Here is a 16,869-nt window from a genome sequence, read left to right as displayed (position 1 = left end):
GCCCTGCTTTACCAGGGTCCAAGAGCAAGTTCTATTCCATAGGGATCTAGCAAGACCACGTCTCCATCTATAGCCTGCTAACTGCCAATCCAGTAACAGCCACTGACATTCCTCCAGCCCTACTTAACTGTGGCCCAGGAGACAGTGCTGTCAGACTGAGGACATGGGAGCACATATTTATTTGTCAAAACAATTCTGTCAAGACAGCAAGACATGTTTACATCTTCAAAAGCAAGTCTACATAGACTGTGAAGGACAGGACGAGCACCGCATCACCAGGCAGACTTATAATGCTCCATAGGAATATTTTTTAAAGCCTGATAAACAACTCAAAATATTTGGGATTTGTTGCTTGTTTTGAGACAGGGTCTCACTGTGTAGCTCTGCTGGACTGCAAGTTTTTCTGTAGACCACATTTAACATGAACTTACAGGGATCTACCCACCTTTGCCTTGCAAGTGCTAGGCTCAACAGTGTGCACCTCCATGATCAGTTCAAAATGTCTGTTTTCTGAGGTTAATATAGGTACAAGAAAACAGAGTTACAACTGACCCCATTAAAGAAAACAATGAGTAGAATTAATAAACTAATTGGTAAAGTTGAAAGACACAAAGTACCCCCAGAATAAATTATAAAGTATTTCCATTTACGTTATCATCAAGAAAGGAAAAGAGATTGAGAAATACATTTAGCCAAGTAGGTAAAATATCTGGACACTAAAAAGGTAGAAAGCATTAATGAAAGAATACAAAAATACAAATACTTGGAAGGATCTCTCATGTTCCCAAGGTGTTGGTGCTACCAAATATCCATACATTTTTTTATATAAGAGGCCTACAGTCAATACAATATGCACAAAATTCCATTTTTTTCAATAGAATAATTTTAAAAATCCTAAAATTTTTGTGGAACTATTGGAGTATGAACAGACATAAACTTGAAGAAGAACACAAATGGAGGCCTCATAGTCCTTCATTTAAAACTATTTTATGAAGCTACAGTGATCAAAATACTATCCACTAGCATGCCCACTTGTTTTTGAGAACATGTTAGAGCAGCAGTTCTCAACCTGTCAGTTATGAACCCTTTGGGGTTGCATACCAGATATTCTGTGTATCAAATGTTTACATTATGATTAATACAGGAGCAAAAGTACAGCTATGGAGTAGCAATGAAATAATTTCAGTGTTGTGGATCACTACAACATATGGAACCATATTAAAGTATCACAACATTGAGAAGGTTGAGAACTACTGTGTTAAACCAATGAATAAAATAATCCAGAAATAAGCCTACACTCACATCTTTAACTCATCATTGACAAAGACACCAAGAATGTATAATATCTGGTCTCTTCAAAAAATGCTAGTAGGAAAAGTTAAACCAGAAAGAAAACTCTGAAAGAAAACACAAGAAGACATGTTTTCTTGACAATAAGTTTTCTAAAAGAGCAACAAAATTTAAACATAAACTCATGAGATTGCAAACTAAAACTTGCTGTATACTAAACAAAATGGTACCTATTAACTAGATAAGACTTCTGCACAGAGAGCTCTCTGCACTATCATATCACTTTCAGTATGTTAGTCATGGTCTCCACCATGATAGAAAGAATACAGAAAATGTTATATACACAAATGACAAATATATATGGGATACACGTATTAGTTCTATTTTGATGATAAATTCATACCCAATGTGCTATAGGACAGCTTCTTCTGAGTTGAAACATTTCCCTTAGGAGGGAGTGGGATACTCAAGAGACTTAGAAGGTAAGCAAGCTATTTCATGTCTGGAAGAACAGAAACTTATTCATTTCTGGAGGGTGGTTCTCCAGCAATATAAAAAAAAATGAGGGAACAACTGCTTTCAGATGAACCTCTGAACAGCAGAAGTGGAAAGATGCCTGGCTGTCGAGTAGCAGGCAAGCAGTGCAAAGAGCTTGACTTTAGTCCGCCATCCCCAAGTGCTCCCCCAAATACACACACTGTGAGTGAGTCATCACCGCATTGGGTGAGGTTCTCCATGGTGGGCGGTGTTTTCTGTGATCTAATGTTTTTGAGTCATCCCTGCTCCAGGTAATATTACACCCATACTCCTGTTTTTAACCCCAATTAACAGGATTCTTGGATTGCCAAATCCAAGGGATTCATTCTTTAGCTTGGACAAAGAATTCATAGCCAAGGAAAGACATAAGACTGTGCTGAGGAGAAAGGAAGGAAGAGCTTTATCCCCTCGGGATGGGAGAGGCCTAAGCCTGGGAGTCCACTCAACAGGCCATAGTCGAAGTACTTTATAGGTTCTTGATCTTCTGTTCCTTCTTGGTCCTGCCTCCTGGCTGCCCTCACAGTGTCTTCTGAGAACAGTAAGCCACCATCTCAGGGTGGTAGCATTCACTTCCTGGTCTACCACGTCCTCTAACTCCCCTTCAGCAGGACACTGTTGCAATCATTACTGCAGGGTATAGTGGCTTCCCTTTCTACACTGAGTAGTCATGCATGCATGACTGCATTGTCTTTTCTTCAGGAAAGCCAGTCACGCAGCAGCCTGGAGTAGCAAACATCACCTTGTACACACTAAATATTTTCAATGTTTATTTGCCAGTCATTACTTGATTAAAACTACAGGGGAAACCTGTTGGTTGCAAAAATTTTCCAAGTCTTTATGCTACTGGATTTTACTCTTCCCAAAGAGTACTTACTCACGGTTTGCCAGACAGGTTTATCATATTTATTTACTGGGTATTTTCTTTTAACTTCTGCCCTTCCGTGTTCACTAACTTGTCTGCTTTTCTTTATGAAGCACACCTATACAGCGTGGTCAGACGCTCCCTAATTATCTTTGAAAGTCACAAGGCTTTTATTTTTCTTTCTCTTTTCCAGAAACTCTTCCTGCCTGTGGACTCTGAGAGGCATGGAAAGAAGTGTGAATTGCTTTTTATAGACAGACTTGAGTCACTGGCAGCTTGGACTTAACATATGAGACACTGGTTGTTTGTTTCTTTGAGAGAGAGAAGAGGGTTCTGAAGGAGATGGATTGTTCTCTCTCTCTCTCTCTCTCTCTCTCTCTCTCTCTCTCTCTCTCTCTCTGAGTGTGAATATGGCCAGGCTCTGTTGAGTTCTACAGTTTAGTTCCCTCAAACAGATTTATCACATTCCTTGCACCCAGCCTCATGCTAAGGGTAGTATGGGAAATAATAACAAAGAGTTCTATGTTCAGAGATCTTACAGTTTTAGGAATCAATGAGAAATGCTATAAGAAAGCAACACAATATTAATTAAAATACTTAAAATTCCAGATTTAGCTATATTTTTAATCAATGTAAACATTTGTTTATAAGTCAGTTGCATTTTTTTAAAAAACCTATTATCTGGATTTCCAGCTTTAAGATAATTATGTTAAACAATATCCTCCTTTTGAAAATTTGAGCATCTCATGGAATAACAGAAATTGAACCTCCATCCTGGATCAAGCTGTCTTGCAATAAATAAAATATCTACATCCAAACCATAGACTATGGAGTAGGTCAAGGTCATGTCTAAATAGACCAGTTGCTTCCTCAGGCAGAAGACTCCCCAGAAGCCCTTAGTGCAAACTGCAGATTTAAATGTATTAAATGTATCTGCTTTTGGAGATGCTGGCAGTCAGGTGGTGGCTGGAACAGGAAAGTATTTTAAAAGTCAGAGGTCAGCCATTGTACCTGTGAGTTTATAGACCCTTACCTCCACGACCCTTCATAAGATGAAGGGCTAATGAGGAACTGAAATGATCAGGTCTCCGACTAGATATTGCAAGGAAAGGTAGAGAAGTTGAAAAGAAAACAGAGGCCTAAGTAGAAAGCTGTTTCTACAATGAGATCCACAGTTTCCTACCAGAGTGACACAAAGTTCCAAGCAGGCTTAGATCTACATTAGCCTTAGGATTGGCACTCGCCCCATGCATAGTAATGGAGAGATCTTCCCTTGGGGAAACTGAACTGCTCCCTGCAAGAGTTTGCTTAGAGACTACAAATGCCCAGCTGCCAATGAAATCTAAAATTCAACAAGTCCCACCGTTTCACACAGGCTTTCAGTTACCTCCTTAGCATCAATAAAGCAATGGAAGTTAAGGAGCACCAAATGTACAGCACTAATTTGGGGGAAGCTGTACATTTGTACTTGTAGAGATGGGGGGGGCGGGGATGTGGTGGGGAGAACGAGAAGAGTAGAGTAGAGAATGCGAAGAAGAAAACTTAAATGAAGCTTATAAATATTTCAAATAGTTCACAACAGAAGGAAGAGGTAACTACAGAAACAATTCTAAAATAAATTTAGGAAACTACTAGAAAAGCAGTGAGTTAATATATACCTTCTCCAGAGCATACTAAGCACTCTTTAGAGCCTCAGAAGAAATGGGACCAGCCGAGCATGGCTGATACTTCTACAATTGTGAAATAAACAGACTCTTTCAAGTTGCTTCTCCTGGTCTGGGTTGTAGTAATGGAAAGCAGGGTAGCATAGAAAGGAATATTATGTTAGAAATACTGGTGGAGTCACAAATAGCACAGAATGTTTAACTGAGAGTTATTAAAACCAAGGAGGGATCATGCACCAATTTCCATCACAAAGAGATCCTTTACTACGGAAGGCAAAGGGACAAGGGGCCTGGATCTGAATTAGGCAGAAACGGCAGCAAATGGCTTTGCAGGAATGATTTCTTTAAGAGACAAAAAGGGGAGGTCCATACTAGGGTGAGTTAGGATGAGTTGGTTAGTTCTTAGGTTAGTTGGTTAGTTGGGGTAGCCAAATGGAGAATTTTGATTTCTGGACCATGGTGAACAGGAGTGAGTCAGGCATGAACTAATAGCTAAATAAATGTATGGACCTTGGTGGCCAGCTTTAGAAATGTGGAAGTGTCTAATTAGGAAACTCTGGTTTAGCAAGAAAGGGAAATTGGGAGGGCAAAACCTGTAGGTGCCATTTTGCCATGCTTGGTCCTGTTAGAGCCACTCAGAGGGCATCTCCGTTACTTATCTACCAATCATGTCAGAGTGGTTTCCTGACCTGTCTAGCTCATTCCCATGAAGGTCAGATGTGCCTATGGCTGGGGTTACCATTTCTCAGGCATTCAGTTACGGGAGGTAATAATCAGTGACTGCACAGGCTTCTTGGGGCTGCAGTAACCAATTACCACAAACTGGTGACTTAAAGTGACTAGGACTTATTTTGTCACAGTCCAGGAAGCCAGAAGTCAAAAATCAATGCTCCATCAGAATTGGCTGCATCAGGCAGCTAGGAGGAAGAAAGCACTCTGCATCTTGTTCCTCACTGTGGAACCTGTGGGCAGTTCTTAGGCATCCATGAATGCAAACTCCAAACTTTGCACCTGCTGTCACATTCTCTTTCCCATAGGTCTGTGGCCTCGTCCTTTGTAAAATATGTTTTTTAATTGAAATGAAATTGCATGACTTTTCTCCTTCTTTGCCTTTCAAGCCCTCTCATGCCCCACCACGAGTTGATGGGCTTTTTGTCTTTAATATTGTTACATACATACATGCAGATATATGTACATGTATGCACAAATATATAAATAGGACCTGCTGAGTCTGCTTTTGTTGTTTCCATATATAGTTTTAGAGCTCTCTACATTGGGCAACCAATAATGAGGCTCATCTTTTCGAAAGGCTAATTCTCCTTTTCCCAACAGTCATTAGTGAATGAAAAAAAAAAGAAATAAAAAAGAAAGGAAAGGGAAAAAAGGGGGAGGAGAAGGAGGAGGGGGAGGGGAAGGGGAAGGGGAAGGGACTATTTCTAAGTATGGTAGAAAAAAAAGTGTATTACAAATATGTAGTAGAGCATAGCCGAAGTCTAGACACACAGAAGTCTAGAGTGAACTTGACCTGACTGAGCTGGGTCATGTGGGGAGGGGGATGGGAAAGAGATGGGAGGAACCAAATGCAGCAAGCAGTACGTCCAAGGTACAAAAGGGTAGGTAACCAAAATGTCTCGGTTATTTAGAAAAGAGTCTCTGGGTGGAAGGCAGCCCAGTCCCTGTGCTGGAGAGGTAAGGGTAAAGGGTGGAGTATGCCAGCCTTACCCTGTAGCAGGTAGAAACTGAGGGATGCTAGGGGAACCTGGAGGCCAGGTCTGCTTTGATATGTTAATTATGCACCTCAGCCTTTAGTCCTGGGTTTGAAACCTAACAATTAGTTACCCATATATGGAAAAACTCTGCTAATTGAGGTCTAAGTGCACTGACCAGACAGCCTCTGGGTATCATTTTTATCCTTAACTGTTGTATCTGCAAAGACCAAACAAGATCATATTCTGAGGAATGAACTTAAGAAACATCACTCAACACAGTTCAATAGCCCTCTACATGGAAGTGAAGGCTCTGGGGGTAAGATCAATGGAATATCAGCATGTACTAAAAAACGATTCCAGATTAAGTATCAAAAAATTACGGAAGTCTCAGAACACATACCTGCAGATTTAAAGAACTCCTTAGCTTGTATGAGTCAGTTAGCTTGTCTCAATGTACCAGCAAATAGACGAAGACTGCTGTATGTCATTCTGCAATGTGAGAAGGCCAGAGATCAGAACTAAAAGTACATGGCATCCTCTAAAACAGACAAGGAAACACTACGTACAGGTACACAAACTCATCTATCACAAATACAGACACAGGCATACAAAAGCACACATGTGCATGCATACACAATACTGGCACACATGCAATACACACACATAGACATACATACATACATATAACACACATATATACAAATAGACACATGCAACCTACACACATATACACATGCATATATATACATATACATATATGAAACATAAATGCACATGCAACACATATACATGCACATAAACAAATACACACATAGCACGAGGAGCGAGGAAGAGCACAGTATACAGAGAATATTAGGATGATAGTAGAGTTCTTACTAAACATTAGAAACCAAGATACAATTAAATTTTATCCTGGAAGCTCCAAGGGAAATGATTTTCAACCTACAATTTTCTGTTCCTAAACAGTCAAGTGCAAGAATAAGAAAAAATTCACTTTCATATTCCAAAACTATTGTTCTCAGTGGATCTTTGCTTTGTTCCAGTAAGATGGACAAGCAAACTATGGTGAGGGAGTGGAGCACAAAAAACAAAACAAAACAAAACAAAAAAAGCAAAACAAAACAAAAAAACAAAAAACAAAACAAAAACAAAACAAAAACAAAACAAAAACAAAACAAAACAAAACAAAACACAAAAACCCTTCAGTTCAGGGTAAGAGAATTCCCAGAATGGAATTCTTCAAATTGCCAGCTAAAGGAAATCCCAGAATTCCTTGCACAGAGAAAGCAGCCCAGATTGGAACTGGCTTCAATTCCAGGAGAATTGCTTTACGAATAGACTGGGGGCTCCTGGATAGCTTAGTTGGCAAAATGCTTGCCTTGCAAGCATGGGGACCAGAGTTTAAACCCTAGAATTCATTAAAAAAGTCAGGCAAGGTGGTGCATATTTGTAATGGCAGCACTGGGGGTGGGGGTAGAGTGAAAATAGAGAGGTTCCTGGGGCTCAGTGGTCAGTCAGCCTAACCTAGGCTATTTTGTCTAAAAATAAGCAAAACAACAAAACATGAGGAATGAAACCTGAGGTGGTCTCTGTCCTCTACACAAGTGTATGTTCCCACACCCCAGCATATGCACATACATAATACAGAAACCAAGAACCTGCAAGCTTAACATTGGGAAAAATCTACATGGAAAAGCAATTTGAAAGTTACTAGGAGATGCAAAATGCGTTCACTTATTTCTGAGCAGTACAAATGAAATCAGCCAAAACGCCAGGTAAAGCAGAGTGGCTTAGGGAATTAAACAGAATGGTGTCACCTCATTTGACAGAGCAGTGAGGAATATTTACATAGTCATAGTAACGGAAGCACTGAGGTGTAGTTAATCAGAAGCTGCAATATAATTACATAGACAGGGCAGAGGTAAAGAAAATGTAACATAATCAAACCAGAAATCTTCATCTCTGCAAAGGATGTAATGAATAATCTAAGTCCGACAAAGAAAGCAACTAAGGACATTCTTGTCTGCAGTCTTTCTCTTCATTTCTTTTCTTTAGGAAAGTAGGGTAGCATGGAGAAGTAAGGAAGCTCTGTGTGAATAAATGAAATCCTGAGGGAATGACTTGAGCCAGCCATGTCAAGGACCACAGATTCAGACCTATCGGAAAAGGATAAAGCCATCATCCAGAGGTTTGGTTCAGCAGAATGGCAAAGCCCGACCCTTGTCCATTTGCAGAGGTTGACAGTGTGTAGAGGAAATGTCTGTCAAGGTTTTCTCCCTTCCGGATGCTTATGACTGAAGGCCTGCCCCCTACAGAGACTGTTCTACAGAGAGCAGCTTAACCCACCTCCTTGATCCAACTGTACATAAGAACAGTGCTTCCTAGTTCTGCCCTCTATAATAAATGTGCTGAGCTTCCATGGTGCCCAGATTCCTCAATCCCAGCTTTTATGTGCACATGGCTGTGTATCTGTCATTTCTTCATCCCTTTACCACCCCAGTCCTGGAAACTGTGTGAGGACTTGGAGGTATAAGCTAAAGCAACCTGCTACAATTGAGGACAGTGATAACTGAGTGTGTTTTGGGGTGCTGAGTGTGTCTTTGAGTACTGAGCATTTCTTGGTGATCTGGGATTTGTTTTTATTTCTCGTGTTCTAGACTTCTCCAACTAGCCTTTTAACTCCACGAGCAGCTTTACTTTTTATCTCTGACTAATTATTTCCAGAATATTCTTTTATTTAATATCTTGTATATGGAAATACTGTAAGCCTAAGAGTCGAAAATATCACAGTGACAGATGTGAGTCCTGTCAACAAAGTGATGCTGGTGATTTACATTTAAAACTCAGTAATTCATGTCCAGTGTAGAGCCTTAGCAACACTTCACACCCAGTGTACAGCCTCAACACCAAGTGATCCGAGGTCTCATTACAGAAGGAGGTTACCATGTCCTGGTGTTTTCCTTGGTCACCATCATATTACAGTTACACCAGCTTGCCTCTAGGTAATGACCACCTCTGTTCTGCCATCCATTCTTACTCTCATGTTACCCCACTTCCCATACGGAGTAGTTTTGTGGCCTTTTAAACATAGATAATTCTTACTTTTTGAGACTCAAGTGTACCCTCCCTCTGCCTTCTCTGATTTGATAATCCTGAATAGTCTTCAAATGCATGGTTCAGCATTGCCTTTGAAAGCATCACACCATGGCTCTGTAAGTCTAAGTCTATATTTTCCTGTGGTCATGAAACTACATCCTTAAAGATCAGAACTCTATGTATCACCCATCTACCTTCAGTGACAGCAACTTGAGGCTCTTTAGCTGCTGCTTGTGCTCATCACTCTGCAAATCCCTCTAGCAATCACAGAGTTGTCCAATAGGTGTGCATGAAACATGCGCAGCAAGGACAAACCTCTTATCTTGGTATCTTGGTTATCTACTGCTGCATGAAGGAAAACAGACAATAAAACCCTATGTCAGTCATTCCCTTGTGACTCTGAGACCTGGACACAATGACCAGTTTCAGCTTGCAATGCCTCTGGGTGCCCCTGCCTGAAGTCACAGTTATGTTTGCACTGTGTAGAGGTTTTAGCTAAAGTTAGAACACTTAAAATGGTACCAGTGGTATGTCGGGGTACATATGTTGGGGGTGAAAAGTTGAGCTGGACAGGTTACTCTGTCTGTTTGTCTGTCTGTCTGTCTGTATGTATGTATGTATATGAGGTTCCTTCTCACTAAATATCAACTGATGCTTTACATGAGAACTAGATCCCAAGAGGACAGAAACATGACCTATTAATTTCCCTAAGATGAGCATACAGTACATACACTGTACACAATAGCACCTGTGTCACATTCTATTGAGCTAACTGGGCTCAATATCTTGTCAGGCATAGTGACAGACGCATCCAAGGATGGCAGAAAATTGTTGGCATCTGTCTCTCCAAACAATCGACATTTGATAAATCCATCATTTGGATAGCTAATTAGCAAATTGTTACATTGAAATAAAATAGATTTATTAGATCACTACTAAGTGAATCAAGATGGGATTAGGAGACACCTTATTGTGCATTTTTGTTTCAAAAGATGAAGTGATTTGCTGAATCAGTGTGGATATATGAATAACCATACACGTGTGATGCTTACATATGATCTACAAACTATACGTTGCTTGTATAGAAAGCTTGAAAGCCCACACTGTACAGCAAGCGTTAGGAGACAGAGCTAAGAATATCTCAAATTCAAGCCCAGTCGAGGCTACTTAGCAAGATATTGTCTGAAATCAAAACAACAAATGAACAAACAAAAATACTAATAGAGAAAGAAGGCCCAAGAGTGCTTCACTGACAGCAGAAATGTCTCAGAAGGAGTAACGCAATGGGCTGAGACCACTGGCTCTTTTTAACCCAAATCATGTCAAGTTTAAAATTGTCTATTATACACAGCCATTCTCACTTGGAACAGCCTTTCATGTACTTGTGTTTAAGAGAATATGGAGCAGAATAATAAGCAGATATATATATATACCTGGATTTTAGACATGCCCGTTACACTAATTAAAATCTATGGCAGCCATGACTTTTGAATTACTCCCCATCATTGCCATAATCAGTGAAGCTAGCTTTATTACCCACTATAATATCTCACTTATAATAAATCTTCATAAAGCCTAAAATGGCATCTAATGATGAAATTCGAGCTACAGGATTTCCCTCCAGTCTTCGCTTTAGAGCAGAATGAAGACTTGAGACTTAGTTGCCTATTTTCTGATTTTAAAAAAAGAATGCAAGTAAGAATAGTTTCACCACAAGCTATTCTTTATTTGAATATCATGTTATCGTATTTCAAGGTGGGTCTTGAATAATAGCAACCACTTAAAAGGGTCAAAGTTATCCACTGAGGCCTGGGAACGCAAGAAAGTTGCTGTGATATTATGGGCCCAGTTTCAGTCCTGCCACTTTAGCAGTCAAGCCTCGGGGGAGTCTCTTGAGTTCCCTGCACCTCGTGCTCTTCAATTACATAAAAGAAGCCAGCTCAGTCACTCTGCTCTCTCGCAGATGGGAGAAAGACAATGAAAGCATCCCCCAAACTATAAATCTCTAAGCAGATGGGAGGAAAGTCATCGACGAAACAATAAACGAGACAGCAGAAACCATAAAGAATCAAAGGTGGGTCTAGACATTCATTTACGTAGTCATTTAATATTTATTGAGTGCCTTGTGTATATTAGGCCCTGTGCTGAGAGCTGGAGATTAGTGGTGAAGAAGACAGATGACCACTGGCAGCTTCCGGGAGGGAAATACATACTGAACAACTGATGGTGTGAGTTCTATAGAAGGAAAGAGCCAATGGTATGTATGAGAGAAACAGGGGGAGTCTTGGTAACCTGTCCTGTTACGTGAACTAAGTCTCCAGGATAGGATAGAATGAGACCAACCAAGTAAACAGGCATGCCAAAGGTCCTGCGCAGAAACCAACCAGGCAGATCTCTATGAGTTTGAGTCTAATCAAGTCTGCATAGTGAGTTCCAGCATAGCTGAGCCTACAGGCATGGTAGCCTATGTTTGTGATCTCAGCCCTGGGGACACAGATGGATCTATGGGGTCCCCTGGCAAGCCAGCCCAGCCTACTCAGGTACAATCTAAGTCAATAAGGCACTTAGTCTCAAAAGAAAGAGGTGACAACATGGCTTGAGTAACAAAATTCAAGGCTGTCCTCTGGGCCTCCATATGCATGTGCTCCACAGCACCACCACAGATGATAATGCCGAACATGACCATGACAGCAACAGCAGCAACGGAGTGGAAAGAGAGACCTGATGCAGTGGTACTAGACAATATGGACAATGGCTCAGAAGAGGAACCAACATCAGAGACAGTGTGGCTTAAGCTGAATAAAGGCATCACTTGGATGTTGAACCCATATAATTTCTTCGCAGAAGAATTGTAATTGGGAAAGAGAGGCAGTAATCCCAAGTTCTGGCTTGAACAGTTAAAAGGGTGAGCATCCCATTTACAAAACCAGAGAGCCAGAACAGGTTAGTAAGGGGAAGAGTCCCTCGTGGAATTCTTCCTTTGATCTCTGAATGGGGCTATTGAAAGCACAGTTAGCTAGATAATCTAAGTGTGAATGAGAGAAGCAGCCAAGCGCTGCTTGGCCAAGCCTGGTGCTGCTGTCTGTCTGCTGATAGACCACATCAGGGCCATCCACTCATGCCCCTGCTGTACAGTCAAGTTATGACTGGTCAGAGGTCATGACCAAACCTTTTGGTTCTTTCCAGCATACCTAAGTTGCTAATTCTATATACCAGAGGGAAGGGAACACTTTCCAGAGAAATTCAGGTTGCACAACATATGGCCATGACAAATGGTAGCATTTCCTCTTCCCTTCTCCCTTTTCCATTCCCTTCTTCTTCCTTCCTCCTTTCCCTAAGAACTGCATTAAAAAAATGCTCAACATGGTGGCTTGTAGAGGTCAAGGCTAGGCTCTCCCAGACATGCAGTTTGAAGGCAAACAGTACCGATGCCAGATGATTTTGCTTGCCCAGTCTGCATACTCAGTGAAGTTCTGCATTCCCCTGCTGCTGCCTTCTGGTGGTCACCTACATTTCTCTTTCTAACCTTATTTTATGATTGAATTGAAGAAAATCGACCTGAGTTGAAACACTTTCTAGCTTCCTGCAGTTAAAATTTTTTCTGTTCCAATTAACACTGGGGTTGCCCTTTATTTGATAAAGCTGGGAACTGGAGGAACATGCTTTGTCCTTGAGAGAGCTGCCATAGAAGTCCTCTACTGTATGAGATTAAGTGGCAGCATTTATGAGCACTGTGCCCTTGACCTTGTCCTGTAATATTTCTTGGCCTTAATTTCCCCATTTGTGAAATGGTGGTAAGTACCTTGTACCAGGGAAGTAGAATGGTGCCATCTGAACCCAGTGCCTGATACCCTAAGAGTTTATAGTTATGATTGTCATTACAAACATTACATAGAGCCAGAAGTTTGAATTCAATTTGCAATGGCACATCCTGGAGTGGTAGGAACTGTAATGAGGAAGACAAAAGCTTCAGGTAAAGATCAGGTTGAATCAACCTCAGAATAAAGTGAAAGTGGGTCGCTATGGTGATGGGACCAAGGCTGACCTGGGAGGGCATAACCAATCTGTATAAAGGTTTTAAAATTTTTCTCCAATGATCTGTGTTTGAGAATGCAAGAAGGCACTAGTATCTTAATGACAATATTTCCCTACTAAAGCATCAGGCATTTTATTGTCCAACTTTGCCAGGTGACCAGGATGACCACACCCATCCTCACTCTTACCAAGAGGTAAGGATGAGAAAGAGGAGCTAGCCTTTGTAGGCTGTAGAGAGAAATGATACACAGGCAGCTAGCTCTTTAAAGTCTATTGTGTGGTACATTCATAGAGGCAAATAATGCTATTTAAAACTGTTTGTATTTAGGGTTGGGTTTTATGATGATAGATTTGAATTCAAAGCCTCATCATAGAAGTAGCTAGATACTTAGCCCAATTACTTGGATGTTTAATCAAACCTCATTTTTGTTTAGTGATTTCCCACTCATGTTCTTTTATTCATATTCATGTTCTTTTATTCATATAAGCCGAGTAACTGTTCTGAAAGTAATAGATATCTGCTCCATTCCTGAACCCGGTCCTCACTGGGACTGCCCCCGGTTTGCTCACAGTAGCAGGCTTCCTCAAAGGTACTGTACACTGTCAGTGTGATCTCTCAATGTCTAGGAATTAAAGAAAAAAAACTATGTCAATCTTCTGGAATTTAAATTTGTGTTTTATGTTTCTTATTTATCAACACCTGAAAGTTTTGTAATTGTAATAACCATGTGTGTGTTTTAATTTTGCTGAATCACATGTCGGAATTGCCACATGGCTGTCCTGTGGAGCTTTGCATACCATGCATTGCAGGGCAGTGTTGTTCACTAGGACTTTAGAAGTACATTGCAGCCAGATATTACCATGTTACCATGGTAACGAAAAATGATTTTTCCTCCCTGGCACCTCTTCTTCATTTTTCGGTAAGAGTCCTTGGGCTTGCTACAGATTCTGTCCCCTACCCATTAGATGATGTCTCAGTAGTGGGAGAGGCTATGAAGAAGCTTAGCCCTCTATGGAAAGTGTCTCACTCTAGTTCAGTTAGCTTCTCTCTTCAATGAATTTTCATATTTAAGTGAGACATATACTGACTGAAAATTGTGAGTGAACACTTAGCTCATCCCAGAGACTTTGAAAATACTCATCTTTCATTCCCATGGCTGCCAGAGAAAGTTGCTAATTTTTCTTCAGTACTAATACAGAGACTAAATATTTCAGGCTCTTGAGAGGATGGAGTCCTTGCCTCAGCTAGTACACTAGAATCACTGCTACTCTAATGACAGTAGGCACATCCACCAGGTTCATTTTGAGTTTGCTTGTGTTCCAGAGGATGTGGAGGATAGAACAGGCAAAATTTCCCTTTGGGTTACAGTTTGCAAAACCGCAGATACACAGATTCAGAGGTATCTTGGTTCTTGCTCTTTATTAGATATTTTCAACTTTTCTTCTTGTTCTGAGCTTCCTGCTTCCCAAGTCAATCTCTTTCTATGTGGAATGTCATCAGCATCCACCACTGATCACCGCCACCCAAGAGCATTTACTGATAGTGAGGTTCTTGGCTCTCAAGTGAGTCAAGCTGAGTGCCTACATGTAGCAATGAGTTTTCTTTGTGATGCCCATTGATATTATATAAAAGAATAGGTGAGAAGATTTAACTCTTCAAACTTACTTATTTTATTTTCTGTGTATGAGTGTTTTGCCTGTATCTATGTATGCATGTGTACTACCTGTGTATTTGGTACCCAAGGAAGTCAGAAGGTTGCCAAGGACCAGTCTCTGCTTGGAGACATGTTCCTGAGAGAAGGGGTGTTATTTTGGAAGCAGCCAAAAAATAAAAAAAATTAAAAAAAGGACTTGAGTCAAATCATGGAGTACAAGCTCTCGGCCTGTGTTCTGCTTGAAACAGCTTTCTAAATAGCCCTCTGCTCTGCTCAAGACAGCTCTCTCTCTCTCTCTCTCTCTCTCTCTCTCTCTCTCTCTCTCTCTCTCTCTCGCACATTTGGGAAAAAAAGAAAGACCTCTCTGAATCTAATCTTTTGCAGATCAAAAACCTACTATTTTATTTACATAACAGTTCAGTCATTACCACAGGTTCCCTTTTAATTATCATGAATCAGCATCTCATGACCCCAGCCCCTTGATTTCTAGAGTCCGCAAGCACATCCTTTGTAACATTGCAAAAGAATTTAGAGATCTGCCTGCCTTTGTCAGCACAGACAATAAGCTAGCTGGGTGGGATCTCACTCTGACATCACCATTCCTGATGCCTGGGCCTAACCTCACTCTGTCTCAGGCTGACCTAGAACTCAAGAATCTTCCTGCCTTTGTATCTTTCTGGAAAGCTGGCTCATAGTACAGCTGCCTCTGATCTTTTAGAAACATGAAGCCCCTCATATAATTTATATCGTATCTTTATACTCTGCATAACTGAGAAACTATATATTTTTGAACTCATGTTTTCAGAGTTTCTTTCACACAACATTAAGGGGTGTCCTGAAGGTTTCAATGTTTACCACTTTTGCTGAGGATATAGACACACTGTTGCCTCCTAGATTCTAGCTGTCTCTGATTATCATGGAAGAAAGGACATTCCCTGATAACCTTGGCAGTGTGAAGGAACACACTTCTTGTTCCTTTGTGTGTGTATAAATGTGTGTGTGTGTGTGTGTGTGTGTGTGTGTGTGTGTGTGTGTGTGTGTATGCAGCCTCACAACCAGAAACTGTCAACACTCAGGGAGGACCATGCCCTGCTGGTGCTGTTCCAGAGAGTCCTCATGGCATCTAGGACTTGGAATAGTGTGATATCAGATCCCTCTGAAACTGGAGTTACAGATGATTATAAGATAGATACCATGTGGGTTCTGAGAACAGAACTTGCATCCTTTGCAAAAGTAAAAAGTTCTTTGATAAAATGGTATGTTAAGAAAAGTTTCTATAGATGGTGATATCTATAAAGCAAAATGATGGTGCTTTGGCAGATGTTTAGAATAAATGAAAAAATGGAATATTGAATTTGGCTGTGTTTGCATTGGTTTTTTTGCAATGACGTTAGAAGAGGTAAGTTTACAACCTGTCTAAATAAGCATTCCATACATTTTTAAATCAATCACAGGATTTATTTTTAAAGTATTTTGAAGGGTTCAACAATGTGAAAATGGCATTTGCTTCTAGTATAGGTTAATCCAATAAGACCTAACCTTTGCATGTTAGAAATCTTCAGTCCTTCTCCATACTAAACTTGAACTGCTGGCCAATCAGAATCCTGAGAGGTTCTCACAGTTTTTGTTCAAAGTGACAAGAGTCCACTGTCAACAAGTTTTGTCCTGTCTCCTACAAGTCTAAGGGAAAGTAAATGTTGCTAAGAAGCCTATTTAGATCGAGGAGATAACACCATCTTTCTGCAGTGCGTCGATAGAGCATTGTCTGTGTCCTTCAGGAATGGTGTGTCTGAGGCAAAGACATTACTCAGTCAAGTAAACAATCAAAAATGTTCAGTGCAACAGAGAATGATGGATCTGTCAGGATTCTCTGTTGTCACTAACCAGAGGGACACAGTAATATGAACCTTGTCTCCACGAGTCTAGGAGCCCAGTTTAGGAGTCTGGTATCCCTGAGACTAGATGCTGATGTCCCTAAGACAGCCATTTTCAGGAATCACATGTACCTAACAGCCTTAGAG

This window comes from Rattus norvegicus, chromosome 15 (assembly GCF_036323735.1).
Source record: "Rattus norvegicus strain BN/NHsdMcwi chromosome 15, GRCr8, whole genome shotgun sequence".
Classification (NCBI taxonomy): Eukaryota; Metazoa; Chordata; class Mammalia; order Rodentia; family Muridae; genus Rattus; species Rattus norvegicus.
The sequence above is the reverse complement of the archived record's forward strand: the minus strand, read 5'-3'. Positions refer to the sequence as shown.